Source organism: Balaenoptera ricei, chromosome 20 (assembly GCF_028023285.1).
Source record: "Balaenoptera ricei isolate mBalRic1 chromosome 20, mBalRic1.hap2, whole genome shotgun sequence".
Taxonomy (NCBI): Eukaryota; Metazoa; Chordata; class Mammalia; order Artiodactyla; family Balaenopteridae; genus Balaenoptera; species Balaenoptera ricei.
In genome coordinates, this window is record NC_082658.1 from 25,192,995 (window position 1) to 25,207,809 (window position 14,815).

The 14,815-nt window shown below is 53.1% G+C and overlaps 1 non-coding gene across 1 annotated transcript; it reads right to left on the bottom strand.

The window, feature by feature from the left end:
• Window positions 1-13,011: 13,011 nt before the first annotated feature.
• On the bottom strand, window positions 13,012-13,084 carry TRNAR-CCU (transfer RNA arginine (anticodon CCU)). Its single transcript has one exon. It is a non-coding gene; the product is annotated as a tRNA-Arg (tRNA).
• Window positions 13,085-14,815: the final 1,731 nt, after the last annotated feature.

A 14,815-nucleotide genomic window follows, 5' to 3' on the forward strand; every position in this document is an offset into this window, starting at 1 on the left:
CAAATTTTATGTTGGAAAACAAACCTGTCTTCTGAGTTGGTTCTAAAGAAAGAAGAGAGACTGGGGGAGGGAATCCCATTCAAATTCAGCCTTTGGCGCAGGAATGAGAAGGTGTTTTCATTGTCCCCAGCTGTGAACCCAGAGAAGACCTCCAAGGAGGAGGGGGCTTCAGGATCTCAGCAAGTCAGAGGGCAAGACCCAAATACCCATTGTCCTTATGAGGTCCAAGGTACCCTAACAGTCATGACAGCTGGATGAATATCCAAGCTGGATGCAGAGACTTAGGTAGAACTGTCAGTCTCCCACATCAGCTCTTTGGAGGGATGGTGAAGGGAGTCTTTGTTCTTATCCAGTTTTCCTGGGGACCTAGTTGCTGCCTGGCCTGCCTGGGGAGGTGGGTGTTGCAATAGCCCATTTCCCCATAACTGGAGCTGCAGAGTGGGTGCGGGACAGGGCAGAGGTAGGGAGAGGGGAGGATGCCAGTATTACTGTGTTCTGCTCCCCAGCCTGGCTGAATCTAGGCTGTCTTCAGTGCCAAGGGATCGGACCTTTGACAACACGATAGACTAAAAATAAACCAGGCATTGCAGCTTAAACCTTGGAACCAAGTCTCCTGATTTGAGTTTCAAGGCCCCAGTGAGGTGGTAAGCTGATCCCATGTTAGTTTTGGGGATGAAGGCTGAGACCATTTTTCACCCATCAATGAGGTGGAAAAACAACAAAGGACCACCTGACTTAATCTCAAATAATTTATTGATTCTTGAAAAGAGGAAGGAGAGGAAGACAGCCAAAGCCACCGGCTGCCATTTGAATAAGTCATCAGGACCCTTCTTGGATCGGAGATGTGGTTCAATTTGCTCACTTAGCATCTTCTTCCCTAGAGGAGAGTTCCTGATGGGACCTCAGCCTCCCGCACTCGACTGCAAGCTCACTGAGGACAGAGACTTTGCTTTGGCATGGTGCCTGGCTGGCAGGAGGGCTCTGCTCCTCTTTCGCACACTGTTGATTCAGCCTCCTAAGCGCTTTCTCTGCTTCTGACTTGGCTCCTCCAGTCCACACAACAGTCTTCCCTAAACACAGCTTAGATTCTCTGACTCTGCTTAAACGCCTACGGGGACTCTCCCCAGTTGCAGCAATAATTCCCAAAGTGTGCCCTGGGGCATATCAGTCCCAAGTGATGCTCCTGAAGAAACGGTCTGGGGGCCTAATAAGTTTGGAAAATGCTCTTTACTGGAGCTTCCCACCCCTTTGAGATTCACATTCCACATGAACGTAATAAAGGCTCTGAGAAGTCCTGCAAAGTTAGCGTGTCTGACACAGCTTCCCCAAACTTATTCTATCACGCACAATATTTTTTGCAAGTAATACCTCTAAATAGCCCAAGAAACAGTCCCATATTTTGAAAAGAAGTGAACTGAATGGTAAGTCCATTCGGAGAGGGAAAGGGCAGCTGTGACATGACAAGTTCCTGCTGAGGGAGCTGGGTCTGTAGGAGCAGTTGAGGAACAGCTCTGGCCCAGGATGACAAAGGGAAGGTGTGGCTGTGGGCGGGTGTGACGGAGACCGTGGGTCAGGAGAGTCCATCAACAATTCTCTTCTCTAGGTTGTTTCCTCATCTGAACATGCATGTCCTGGGCAAGTGCGTGACCTGGCACATCCCAAATGAATCATGTCCTCTCATTGGACCCAGAAGCCCCTGACGAGGGAGTCACTGAGATGGTATGCGATTAGGAGATCTCCGCCGGAAAGAATATTCCAGCTTGTCAAGTAGATAGTCATGGAGGCCATGTCCCAATGGATCTGCTACAGCAGGAACCTTCTATGGAAGGAAAAGCACAGGCTTTGGAGGCAGAATCCCAGCTTCCCATCCTGATTCCATCACTTACCAGGAGCAGTGAGGCCGTGAATAAGTCGCCCAATCTCTCTGAGCCTTTTTCCTCATCTGTAAAATGGGAAATAGCTGCTTGCAGGGAGTCAGGATTCAAATGGAAATCTTGACGTCTCCAAAGCCAGTTTGGTTCATTGCCCTGTGGTTTAAGTCTCATCACCTCCAAAGTTCTAGACATTCCCAAGGGTAGGATTAAGTTTCATCATTCATTCATCCATCACTCATTCAATCCAAGTATTTATCAGGTACCTCCAATGTGGCAGGCACTGGAGAAACAACACCAGGAAGAACAAGTCAGGTCTCTGCCTTTGTGGAGCTCAGTCTGCTGGGGACCGAATCATTCATGCATTTATTCAACACTGAGCCATCACCATGGGCCAGGCGCTGTGCTGGGCTCAGCCCTGTTGACTGTGATTACAGAGGACCCTCACTGTCATCCTTCCGTTTGTTCCCCATGACAGCTTGATGAGAATGGAAGTACAGGGATTACGACCCATTTTGCAGACAAGAAGCTAGAGATTCAAGAAGACCAAGTGGAAACCTGAGCTGGGAACCAAAACCTCTTCTCTCCACAGGGATTCACCAAAGGCCCACTCTGGGCTGAGCACTGTGTCACAGGGCGGTGCAGATGTCCGGTCTGGCCGCCTTTGTTTACCTGTGTGTCATCGTGGTCCCTATTCCTCTCGAGGCTCTGACTCTCCTCCCGCCAAGCCCTCAGTCATGGACCTTCCAGACAGCAGGGTGCACATGAACTGATTCCTCGAACTGCAGGCCAGGAAATCCTTCTTGCGCTTGAACTTGCATGCCTTACAGGCCAAGGCTGGTTCCTCCTGGGGGCCTCCTTTGAGTGGAGCAATGCTCGGGGAAGATCAGGATCTTCAGTTCCTTCCCAAATGCCAGCATGTGAGCCAAAGGCAGAGCAGACCCTGCACCATCAGCCAAGTGGGTGCTCACTCCGGGCCCCCCCTAGGGCTGCTGGGAGAAGCAAAGCGGGAGCAGGGAGCCAAGCGTGCAGATCTCCCAAAGCCAGTGGTGCTAGCAATCAGAGTGGGAGAGGAGAAAAGAGTAAGGGGGGAGGGAGGGCAAGGTAATGAGACCACCATCATTTTACCAGGGGTCTGGAAACTGACAGCAAGATGGGATACTGGACGGAAACTGCATGGAGCGGGAGACAATATCACCTAACACCCAACTCGCTTTCAACTCGCTTTCAACTCGCTTTCAACTTAAATGAGTACATCCCAGCTGTGCCAGAGAGGGCTGACAAATCCAGCTGTCCCAAAGCCACTTCTGAGTGCCCCTCCTCCTCCTCCACTTCCACCTCCTCCAGGAAGACTTCTCAGATCATCTGCACCCCACCAGAGTGTTCCCTGGGTGTCTGCCCAGCTCCTGTACCTACAGCCTCCATCTCTCTATTTCCTGGGTGTGCTCTGCCTCCATCAAACGTGGGCTCCAGGCAGTGAGCCAATGTCTGTGGCCCGTGAGACTGTGGAGGTTTATGGAGAGCATCTCCTGTGCAGGTATAGAGTACAGGATCTCCTTTGAAGCTGCGTCCTGGGCCAGCACCAGCTTCGGAGACCACGGCCTCATCTCTGCCAGATCCTGACTTCTGCAGGTGTTTACAGCCTCTCTCCCGTGCTCCTAGCACATGGCCCTCTGCCTGGATCCTGTCTCCTCTTTTCATCCCCTGCCCCTGGTTCTTACTGACTTTCCTCTAGCCCCACTGGCAGCGAGCAGTCTAATCTAAATCATGCTCACTGCGGTTTAAGGTGTGCATCTTCTTACCTTTCAGGTTCTCTAGGGGTATGGATAGCCTGAAGGATCGGGGGCAGATCCAAGGTACAACTCTCTGGTTGGGGGGAGCAAGCCGTGCTCTTCTGAGAGTTCACTCCAGTGCCTTCCTGAGAAGGAGAATTTTGGTCTCCATTAATTCACTTATTGCCAGGAGAAAGTAGAGCTGCTCCTTTCCTCTTCACAGGTGGAAAACCCTGCAGGCAGGAATCCAGGAGTCTTCTTGTCACCAACCTCCCCACCTTACTAATTCCCTGCCAACTCTTAGTTCAAGCCGGCATCAGCTCTTGCCTGGACAACTGCCAACATCTTCTGACAAGTTTCCCCACCTCCATTCTCATTACCCCCAATCTGAAGCCAGCCTAAGATGATTGTGTCACCCCCTCCAGCACAATCCCCAAACACTAAGTGGCTGCCACTGCTCTTCAGTCAAGCTTTTAAACATGACCCAGAAGAGCTTTCATGGTCAGTTTCTGCCCACCTCTCCCTCTACCTGTCCCCTTTGCTCTTTGAAATCCAGCCACAAGTACCTTCTCGCAGTCCCTTTTACATGCTTCCTCCTACCACAGGGCCTTTGCATATACTGTTTTCTCTGCTTGGACTGTTCTCCCATTCCTTCAGGTTTCAGCTTGGGCATCACCTCCTTGAGGAAGCCCCTCAGTTTCCCTGGATGATCAAATGCCAGGGAAACTACCTTTTCTTTGCACTGACCATGTTTGTCATTTGGACAGCCTTTGTGTGGCTATTTAATGAATGTCTGTTCTCCACTAGATTGCATCCTCCATGAGGGCAGGAGCCAAGTTGGCTTTGCTCTCTCTGTATCCCCACGGCTAGCACAGTTCCTGACACATAGTAGACTCTCAACACATAGTTGCTGTTTAAACGAGTGAGGCCCAGATGAATGATGCACACGGTGGAAAGTCACCCAGGGAGGCCTTAACCAAGTCAGGACCAGGAACTCAGGGCCCTCAGGTTAACTCCCAGGGACTCACTGGGGAAGCCATAGTGCCATGCCCTACTGGAAGAGGACACCTCCATCTCTCTGCTTGGCCAGCAATTAGCTGCTCTTTGAAAACAGAGTTTGCTACATAACTACCAGTCCCCCGGAGACTGGGTGCAGAGGAGGGTACCAATTAGAGTAATGAATCCCACCACAGTCCACACTGCTGCTGCGCCATCTCAGTGCTCTAGTTCCTGGCCTTGGGAGCCCAGCGCTTGCTACACCTTTATGTTTGAAACAGTTCTCCCCAGGCCCATCCCAAAGCAGAGAAGTGGGAAGCTTTAGTGTCTTCCTTAAAGGGTGGAGACCTAGTGGGAGGAAGAAGGATGAAGAGGAAGGAAAGGGAAGACAGAGCATCCGTGAAAAACTCAGGGTGACGGGAGAAAGGCTCGTGGGAGGCAGGATGTTGGCTGTTTGGGGAGACACTTTGGGAACGTGACTCACCCTCTCTGGTCCTTGGGCTGCCCAAGGGGGAACATTACAATCTTCCTCTTTAATATTGCTTCCCTGAAAAGGGAAGAGACAGAGAAAAGGCCATCTACTGTCCAGACAGAGCCAGGCAGGCTCCTCCGAGCAATCCTGGAGGACTTCCTGGAGTAGAGGAGTTTTACAGAAGCCATAGGCAGCCTGGGAGAGTAGCTGGAAAGCAGGAGGCAGCAGGCAAGGAAAGGCGGTGCGACCAGAGTGGAGGGGAGCATGCAAGGGAGGCAAGAATGACTGTGTTACATTAATATGTCTGGTCATGTCACTCTCTGCTCAAAGTCGTCCAGAGGCTCCCATCTCACTCGGGGAAAAGCCAAGACCTGCCTCCCTGCCCTCATCTCCTACTCCCCTCCCGCCCCGACTCCCACTGCTGAGCCACGCTGGCCTCCTCCCTGCTCCTCAAACACATGGCCAGCCTCCTTAGGCTGCTCCCTCCTCCCAGAACCATTGCCTCAGTCCCCGGCTCATACCCTCTCCCACAAGGCTTTGCTCAAGTGTCATCTTCTCAGTGGAACCTCCCCTGCTAGTGTTATTTAAAATCGCACCCCTTCCACAACCCCGCCCTTGGCACTCCCCACTCCCTTTACCTGGCTCTCTCCCCTTCCCCGTAGCACTTACAACCTTCTAACTTCTCTACAATTTACCTATTCTCTCTCATAGAAAGCGAGCTCCATGGGGTAAGAAAAACTTGTCTGTTGGTTTGGTGATATATCATCAGCACCTGGGACAGCGCCTGGCACATAGTAGGTACTCAATACATTTTGACTGAGTAACTCACTAAGAGGGTAGAAGTGGGGCTGGGAGCCTGAGAATGGAGTGGAAACTCATTTTTCCAGGCTCCTCGGTCAGCTAGAGGTGAGGAGGCCCAGCGTGGGCGGCCAGCTCCGGAGTAGTCACCCAGCATGTCAGGAACAGGACTGTCCCCATCGCCATCACGTCTGTCCTGGCTCTCCCTCCTCCCTCCCTTCAGGGTCTTCTCTGGGTGATTGTGCTCATGGCATCTGGCATCCATCAGTCCCTTCCAGAAGCCTCTGTGAGACAAGGGGGTTGGCTGAAGCGATCCCAGATTGGGGACAGGCGGTAGTGTGCAGGTGAGCCGTCCCTTGTCTGCCCCAGCCCTGCCCAGAGCTGCCAGCCCACTGGCTTCACCGCCCCCAACACCCCATGAGCCTCGAGGAGGTTTTGCTAACCACACACAACTCCTGGCTCCAGACTTGAGAGAGGAGGAGGGGAGCTGCCAGCAAATGGGACCTGACAGGGGCCGGGCACCTCGGGCAAAGAATGTAAATAAAATTCAGTAAATATTTAGGGGAAATGAAATGGGAAGTGGGAGAAGGAGGGGTGGAGGGGATGTGTTGGATTTCCAACAACATCTGGAGGGCAGTCCCCTCCACCTCCTCCCCCGCAACCCATCCCACCCCACGTGGGGGCCACAGTGTGAGAGAGGTGCTGGCTCCCGGCTGTGTATGTCTGCGCCTGACTGTCTGGATTTTTGTATACGTGGGGGTGAGTTTGATGGTCTGGAGTGTTTTCCTGGCCAAGTGCACACAAGACCAGCCTCACAAGTCCCAAAACGAGTGCTTCCCTCTGGGTCACTCCCATCTTGCCTTCCACAAGGCCCTGCTGTGAACCAGGCAATGGGCATTCTGGAATGAAAAGATAGTGTCCCGGGGACTTCCCTGGCAGTCCAGTGGTTAAGATTCCACTGCAGGGGGCTCAGGTTCAATCCCTGGTTGGGGAAATAAGATCCCACATGCCGTGTAGCGAGGTAAAAAAAAAAAAAAAAAAAGATAGCGGCCCTATCCTCAAGGAGCTTCTAAGTGAAAGAACGATGACAACACATGAGGAGGGCCTTGACAGAAGTCAGCTCAGGGGCTATGAACCCAGGCCAGGGCACAGTGACGTGGAGATCAGGGAGGGCTTCCTGGAGGAGGGGGATTATGAAAGTGCAGAGAGACATGGGTGAGAAAAGAATGGGTGTGTAGGAGGGGAGGTTTATCTTCAGGGAGAGGTAGGAATATGGAACATCTATGGGCAAAGTGGCAAAGGACGATGGCACAAGGGGCAAAGAAACTTGGCCTACCCCCAGGAGAAAATCCAAATCAAGGACCCAACTGTGCAGCCAACGGCATGAGAGGGGACATTGCCAGGCTCCGTCTCACCGTGCCTCTCTTCCATAGCTTCCAGATGAACCTTTTCCTGGGCAGGGATTATGTCTCTCCCTTTCTCTGTAGCCTCCCCTGGAAAAAAAAACCCGGGCTCTGGCCCCACCCCTGCCCAACCCTGGGAGCACAGCTCAGAACCCCAGAGCCTGGAGTGTCTCATTAGTCCTGTTCCATCAGTTTTACAGGGGAGGGAACTGAGGCCCAGAGAAGGGAGGTGAGCTCTCCAGGGGTCCATGGCAGTAAGTGGTAGAACTGGGGCTAGAATCCAGGGTCCCTGGCTTATGTAGGAGGATGAGGTTAGGATGGTCCTCTTTGCTCTGTGCCACTTCAGGCTCTGTCTTGGGGACTCGATCTGTGTCTGGGCTGTTGGCAGATTCTGTGCAATAACCAGTGTCCAGCCCCCCTGCGTGCTCTCCCCCACTCTGCTTGCTACCTCAGCAGATACCATTGATGTCCCTTGCTGGGGCCTTTTCCACCTGGACATTGGATAACTCTGGCATAATCAAGAGGGAGCCCCCGAACTGGGGATGGACATGCCAGGATCCCAATTATGCCTAGAGCAGGGGGAAGTGGGAGAGGCCCCAACCCAAGCCCTTAAGAGAACCGAGAACAAAATCTCATAGTCCATAAGTGAGGGGATGGAGACATCCATTTATTTACTTAGCAACTAGGTTTTAAGCACCTACAGACACCTGGCTCCTGGATGCACAGGGAACAGCATGGAGCAAAGAAGTCTAAAGCAGTGGTTTTCAAACCATGCTTTGTGGATGCCCCCAGCCCCAAAATACTGCCATAGGGGGAAGGTGGATGGGAAAAGGGGCTTGAGGAGATCTCTGCCTCCCACCCCACCAATCCCACCACTTCAACAAAAGGGAGGGCTTTGCTTCCACTTTCATCTTCTTTACTAATCAGACTTCTAGGAAGATTTCACTGGAAGGCCCCCAATACTGTTGGAAAAGAAATATTGAAAACCACTTCTCTCCCCAGGAATAGAAGACAGGATTTCCCACCCCCCTCCAAACAGAGGTCACTGCTGGAACTAAAGAAAGCGGAGAGTGTCTGCTTCTAAGTTCAGAGCAGTGACTCCAGTGTCCCAAGATTGAGGTTAGACCCTAGGAAGGACTTCTTAACAGATACTCCAGGCTTTATCTTGACACCCAAATTGGGTCAGCCTCCCTCCGTGGAGCCTGCCTCACTGCACTGCTGAAGCAGCATCAGCCAACAGTGCAGGGTCTTTAAAAAGGGTCCGAGGATTAGAGTGTCGTCTTCCTGCCTCCTGCTTCCAGGCCAGGGAACAATTGGGCCCTTTGTCCAACAGGAGGATGCCCAAAGGGTGAGGTCACCCCCAGCATGGCTCTCTTTGTCCTAGAGCCAAGGAGACACCAAAGCTAAATCCAGACATCCTTCCCCTGTCCCCTGTCTCCAAACCCCTTGGTACCCCCCACCCCCGAAGAAGGGCTTCCCCAGGGGCACAGGAAGGAGCACTAACAAGAAGGGAGGCTGGTGCACCAGGCACTGGTAGAGGGGCGGAAGGTTCTAGATGGGTACACCCAGGGAATGGGGCTGAGGAAAAGTCTCCAGCTTAGAGGGTGATCCTTTCTCACAATGATCTCCAGACTCTCATGTGGCTTGGTCTACAAAGATGGTTCCAAACCCGAAAGGAAAACCTGAGGGGTCCGATCCTAAACGCCCCAGTAGCTTGCCTCAACCTTTGACCAAGAGCCCTTTGTGAAGGGGGTGAACTGGGAGTCGTACAGGTACAGTTCGGGGAGGCATTGAGTGGAGCAGAGAGGGTCTGGGGCCCAGAGCACAGGAAAAGCTGAGGGTGCAGAAGGCAGGGGAGAGTGTCCACAGCCTGGAAGGGCAACAGAGCCAGAGTCTGAAGTACTGAGATGGGAGGAGCTGAGATGGGAGGCTTTCCGGAGGCTCTGCCGTCAGGATGGGGTGAAGGCGGATAAGAGGGGCAAGAGGGCAGGCCAGAGGAGGGGATGGTCTAAGTGGAGTTTGGAGGAGGCGTCCTCGTGGTGTCACTGGGCACTAGGCTGGGAATCAAGGGCGCTGGGTTCTAGCCTTGGCTCTGCCTCTAACTCACCCAGGAGCTCTGGGCTGGTTTTCTTCTCTGGGTCAGTCTTCCCCATCTGTGCAATGAGATCCTTCCAGAGCCAAAGTTCTAGTAGTCTGGACTAAGAAGCAGGGTGCAGGGGGTGCAGATCTGGGACTCAAGCCAAGGGGGCCTTTGTGGTCGCTGGATGAGACATGGTGCAACCTGGCAGGGCAGGGAGGCACCCCCGAGAGCTTCAGCTATGGGAGCAGCTGCCCCGGGAGGGAGGGGCAAAGCTCTGCAGGAGCCAGCCATGACTGCTGCTGGCAGGGAAGACGGTGGTGCCACTGGTGGAGAGTGTGGCTGTCCAAAGGCCACCAGCGTTGGGAGCGTGGAGGGGCGGGTCCACCCGCAGGGCTGAATGGACGGCCAGAGAGGGCCAAGGGGTCAGTGACAGGACGAGGAAGGATTCTCGGACTTTGGGAGCACCCTGCCTCCCTGCCCCTCCTCACCCGAATCATTCCCGTGCAGGCCCCACCCCATCTTGGTGGAATGTTGTGCTAGCTGAGAATAGTCACCGCCGGGGTCAAGGAAGGGAGGGTCACCAGGGACTAATTGCCCTAAATAAATGAGCAATTAAGGCTGTTACAGGAAGTACACAGACCCCCCCTCCACCCACCACCCTGAAAGATCACCATGGCAACCACTGCTGGCTCCACCCCAGGAAAGTCTGAGCCACTTGGCTGGCCCACATGGCTGTCATTCAGACATGGGGAAGAGAGGGTGTGGCTTTAGCCAAAGAAAGCGGAAAGGGTAGAGGTAAAGACTGCGCTGAAAGGGAGGCAGAGGGATGGCTGGGGTGACCTCTAGCTGAGGATTCTGGGTGATTCCTCCTAGTCGGTGGGGAAGCACACTCCATGACAACAGCCTGCAGATCAGCTGCCCCTGTGGTAGGGGCGGTGGGTGTGATGGAGGGCGGTTGCCAGGAGAAGTAGACCTTGCCAGGCCCCCATCTCCTCTCAGCACCCCAGCCCCTCCCCCTGCACTTCCTGTAATGGCGTCTCCAATGGGGAGGCCATTAGTCCCGCTCAGGGCAGCGCCTAAGTACTGTGGCTGATAAATATAACATGAGCTCATCGATTAGAATCCTCTAGTCCTGCAGTAACTCAGCTCCCTAATGGCTCCCCCTCCCCTCCACACACTGACTACCCACCCCACCCCGACGACGCGGGGCTGCTTTTCTTGCTTACTTGGGGCTGTGAGGCAGCTGATGCTCGAGGAGCAGAGTGAGCTGATAGAGGCAACACCCAGGGCCCAGCCAGAGGGGCTGCTGCTTGGAGACAGGATGGACCAGTCTGGGCGAGTCTGGGCCCCAAGGCACCTTGGAAGATCCTCTGTCAGTTGGGGGAGCAAGGGGAGGCAAGGCCCTGGTCCAGCACACAGGACACAATGCGGAAGGCAGAGGGCTCTGCCCTCTATGGGGTGGATGGCACAGCTCTCCTGAGTCGGGGCTCTCCTGGTGACTGTTGAAAGAGGTCCGCAGTGAAACCAACTTACTCCCTGTCACCACACCTTCTTCTCCCCTGGCAGCTGGCACCACCACCAGCCCCGGCCACAACTATCCCAACCCAGCCCAGCAGTCCCCTCCCTGTCTCCCCCATCCTGATGTTCCCACCTTCATTTCACCCATCTCCAGAGGTGACCGTACTCCCTCGTCAGATTGGGAGCCCTGAGCACAGGGGCTGTGTCTCCCCAATCAGCCTGGGACCCTCTGAAAAGCTGAGACTTTCTTCTCTAGGGGAGGGAGGGGTCTGAAAGTCTTGAGCTATCTCCCCAAACCCCCAAATCCAGACTGGGAACTGCAGACGGTGGGGTGTGCCCTCCATAAGTTAGTCAGACCAATTAGGCCTTTGGACTTTGCTAAGCATAACTGCTAGGAGCTGAGACAGCAAAACCAAGACAGCTCTGCACACCTCCCCCCAACCTGAGACCCCTCAAGTCTCTGGCCAGCTGCTCAAAGACATCTGGAAGGCCTCGGCAAGAGGCACAGGAACAGCTCCTGCCTGGGTGCCAGTGGGGGCTTTGGTGAGTTGGTAGGGGCCCAGGCCTGGAAGGGGGCTGTGGTTTTGCAGAGCCGAGTCTCTGGGCAGAGGCTGCCCACAGAATCCTCTAACAGGAAGGCTGAGCCAGGCTGGCTGCAGCCAGGAAGTTAATCCTTAATGTGCCTCTGGCCTCACTGCTGTGCAAACTCACCACTTAAACACTCCAGGCTGATGCGGATGAGCCACAGAGCCCACACTCCTCCAGGTGGGGTTTGGTACCAAGGCAATCTGAGTTCCAGGAATGCTGTGTGTGCTTTGGAGGTGTCTGTCTGCTACAGTGGTTTTGTATGAGAGCAGTGGGTGTGCACGAAGCCAGGAGTGGGTTCAACCCATTCTCTGCTGTGTATCCCCACCACCACCTCTGTGTCTCTCTTAAGCCTCTGGTAGGCACTCCAACAAAGAAGTGTGGGGTTTTTGCAGGTTGGAGGTTTGAGGTTTGAGCACCATTCTTCCCTCCCACATGTGTAGTTGCAGCTGTAGAGATTGTGGCTAGATTGCAAGATGAACTTCCTCATGTGTGTGGGGTAGGAAACTAGAGTAAGCATCCTTCAGGGAAGCTAAGGATTCCCCTTTGAATAAATTTCTGGAAGGGAAATTGACTCTGGGAGAAATGGATGAAAGCATGGTAAGGGGATGGACAGGTAGATTATGCTTCCAAGATGTCCTAGCTCTAGCCACCATAACGAAATACCATAGACTGGGGGGCTTAAACAACAGAAATTTATTTTCTCACAGTTCTGGAGGCTAGAAGTCCAGCCATTTTGGTTTCTGGTGAGACCTCTCTTCCTGGCTTGCAGGTGGCTTTTCTTTGGTGCATGTGTGCAGGAGGCCAGAAAAGTGACAAATTCTCTGGTGTCTCTTTTTATAAGGGCACTAATCCTATCAGATCAGGGCCCCACCCTTATGACCTCATTTAACCTTAATTACCTCCTTACAGGTTATATATATATATAATCTCCAAATACGGTGACATTAGGGGTTAGAGCTTCAACATACGAATTTCCAGGTGGGGCACAATTCAGTCCACAACTCAAGGTGAGGAATCTCCTTTTTTTTCCCCACATTGCACCCCCATTTTAAAAAACTATTTATTTATTTATTTATTTGGCTGTGCCAGGTCTTTTGTTTCTGGCTGCATTGGGTCCTCGTTGCTGCGCGTGGGCTTTCTCTAGTCGCGGCAAGAGGGAGCTACTCTTCGTTGTGGTGCGCGGGCTTCTCACTGTGGTGGCTTCTCTTGTTGCAGAGCTTGGGCTCTAGGTGTGCAAGCTTCAATAGTTGCAGCACGCGGACTCAGTAGTTGTGGCACGCAGGCTCAGTCGTTGTGGCTCGCGGGCTTAGTTGCTCCATGGTATGTGGGATCTTCCCGGACCAGGGATCGAACCCGTGTCCCCTGCATTGACAGGCGGATTCTTAACCACTGTGCCACCAGCAAAGTCCCATGCGCCAGGTCTTAGTTGCAGCACGTGGGATCTTCGTTGCTGTGGGCACAATCTTCTTTGTGGTACGTGGGCTCTTAGTTACAGCACGCATGTGAGATCTAGTTCCCTGACCAGGGATTGAACCTGGGCCCCCTGCATTAGGAGTACAGAGCCTTAACCTCTGGACCTCCAGGGAAGTCCCTGCACCCCCATTTTTGAAGATGATCTAGTTCGGATTTCCCCTTCCAACTCTCTCCCACCCCACCCCACCTCCTGGGAGGCCCACACACCCGATCCCACCCCTACTCCCTCCTTCCCAACATTTTCTTCTCCAGCTCTCTGTGGCCTGGGCCTGGGGCAGAGCAGCCAATAGGCCTGTTCCCTCAATAGCCTGAATTCAGCCCCCAGCCCAGGCTATATTTAGCCTTGTGCCTCAAACACTGGACAAAGCCACTTTCCAAGGAGCTAGTGGGGACAGGGTTGAGAGGGGGCTGCCCTTCCTGCCCCTGCCCCTTCCTGATATGGATACCCCTCTATTGCCCTTCTGGAGTTACCAGGAACGCTGTTCACAGGGCCATGGGCTGGGACTTTGTGTGACTTGCATTCTATTTCTAGTTTCCTCCCTGGGAAGGGAGTTCTGAACCCCCTGCTCCAGTCTGAATGGACACGTTCTGGAGCAGTTTTTCTTTCACGTCCTCACTGTGCATCAGAATCATTTCGGAAGCTTTACAACTGTGGATGCCCAGGCCCTACCCCTAAAAATTCTGATTTAATTGGGCTGGGGTGAGTCCCTGGCATCCTTTTTTTCTTTTAAAAACCTCCCCAGATGACTGTGAATGTGCAGCTGGAAGGCAACCACCCTTCTAGATCCTGGCCACTCCTCGTGTGGTTCCTGGTTCAACAGCATCAGCACGAAGCGGGAGGGGAGGCTCATTAGAAATGCAAATTATTAGGCCCCGCCCCAGCCTGCTGAATCATAATCTGCATTGTAACAAGATCCCCAGGGGATTCTAAAACTGGCTAAAGTTTGAGAGTCACTGTTCTAGAACCTTCCAATGTAAGTGGGCAAGACTCCAGATCTGTGCTTCTAAGTTGTGGGTAGACAAGGGTTTCGGTCAGGCTGAGCAGCAAGAGGTCCTGGTGCCCATCCTCCCTGTCTCTTCTCTATTCTTAGGAGAGGATTCTGCTTTCTTGGGAGGGTCCACCTCTCCCAGGTCTAAATCATGATTCAGAATGGTGTCGAGGTCTTTCCTTCACTCTCCCATGTGTCCTCACACTCATACATGTGCACGCACGCACGCGCGCACACACACACACACACCCCAGATCTCAGTCCACACCCTCAAGGCAGGCAGGATCTCCAGTACCCACAATCCATGCTCAGACAGCCCCAGAAATGTGTCTTGACTCTCATTTCCACAAAAGAGCTGTCCACTTTCTCCTTCAACATCAGCAAAAGGCTCCCATATTTCCCGTGTAAGAAAGCCCAAGGTCCCCAATCATCAGAAATTCTATCTCACATCCAACCTAAATTCTCAGGATCTACTTTACTTTAAAGATTGTCTTATATGTAATTTGTGTCTTGCCTTTACTTAAAACCCTTCACGGGTTACCCTTGTCTGTAAGACAAAACATCAAGTCCTGGGAGGAGCATCAAGGTCCTGCCCCTGTAAGAGCCTCACCTCCTGCTGCTAACCTACCCCACACTCAATACTAGAGCCAGACCCAGCTCCTTCTGCCTGCAAAACACACGCTGCTCCCTTGATGAAACTCCCTTTGTACAAGAGCATTGCTGTTCCCTTGCTGGACTGGCTTTTATCTCTTCTTTGCCTATCTCCCTGACAGGTTCCTATTTTTCCTGCAAGTCCCAGATAAGGTCACCTCCCCTGGGAAGCCTTCCTTAATATTCCAGGCACAGTGAGTGGCT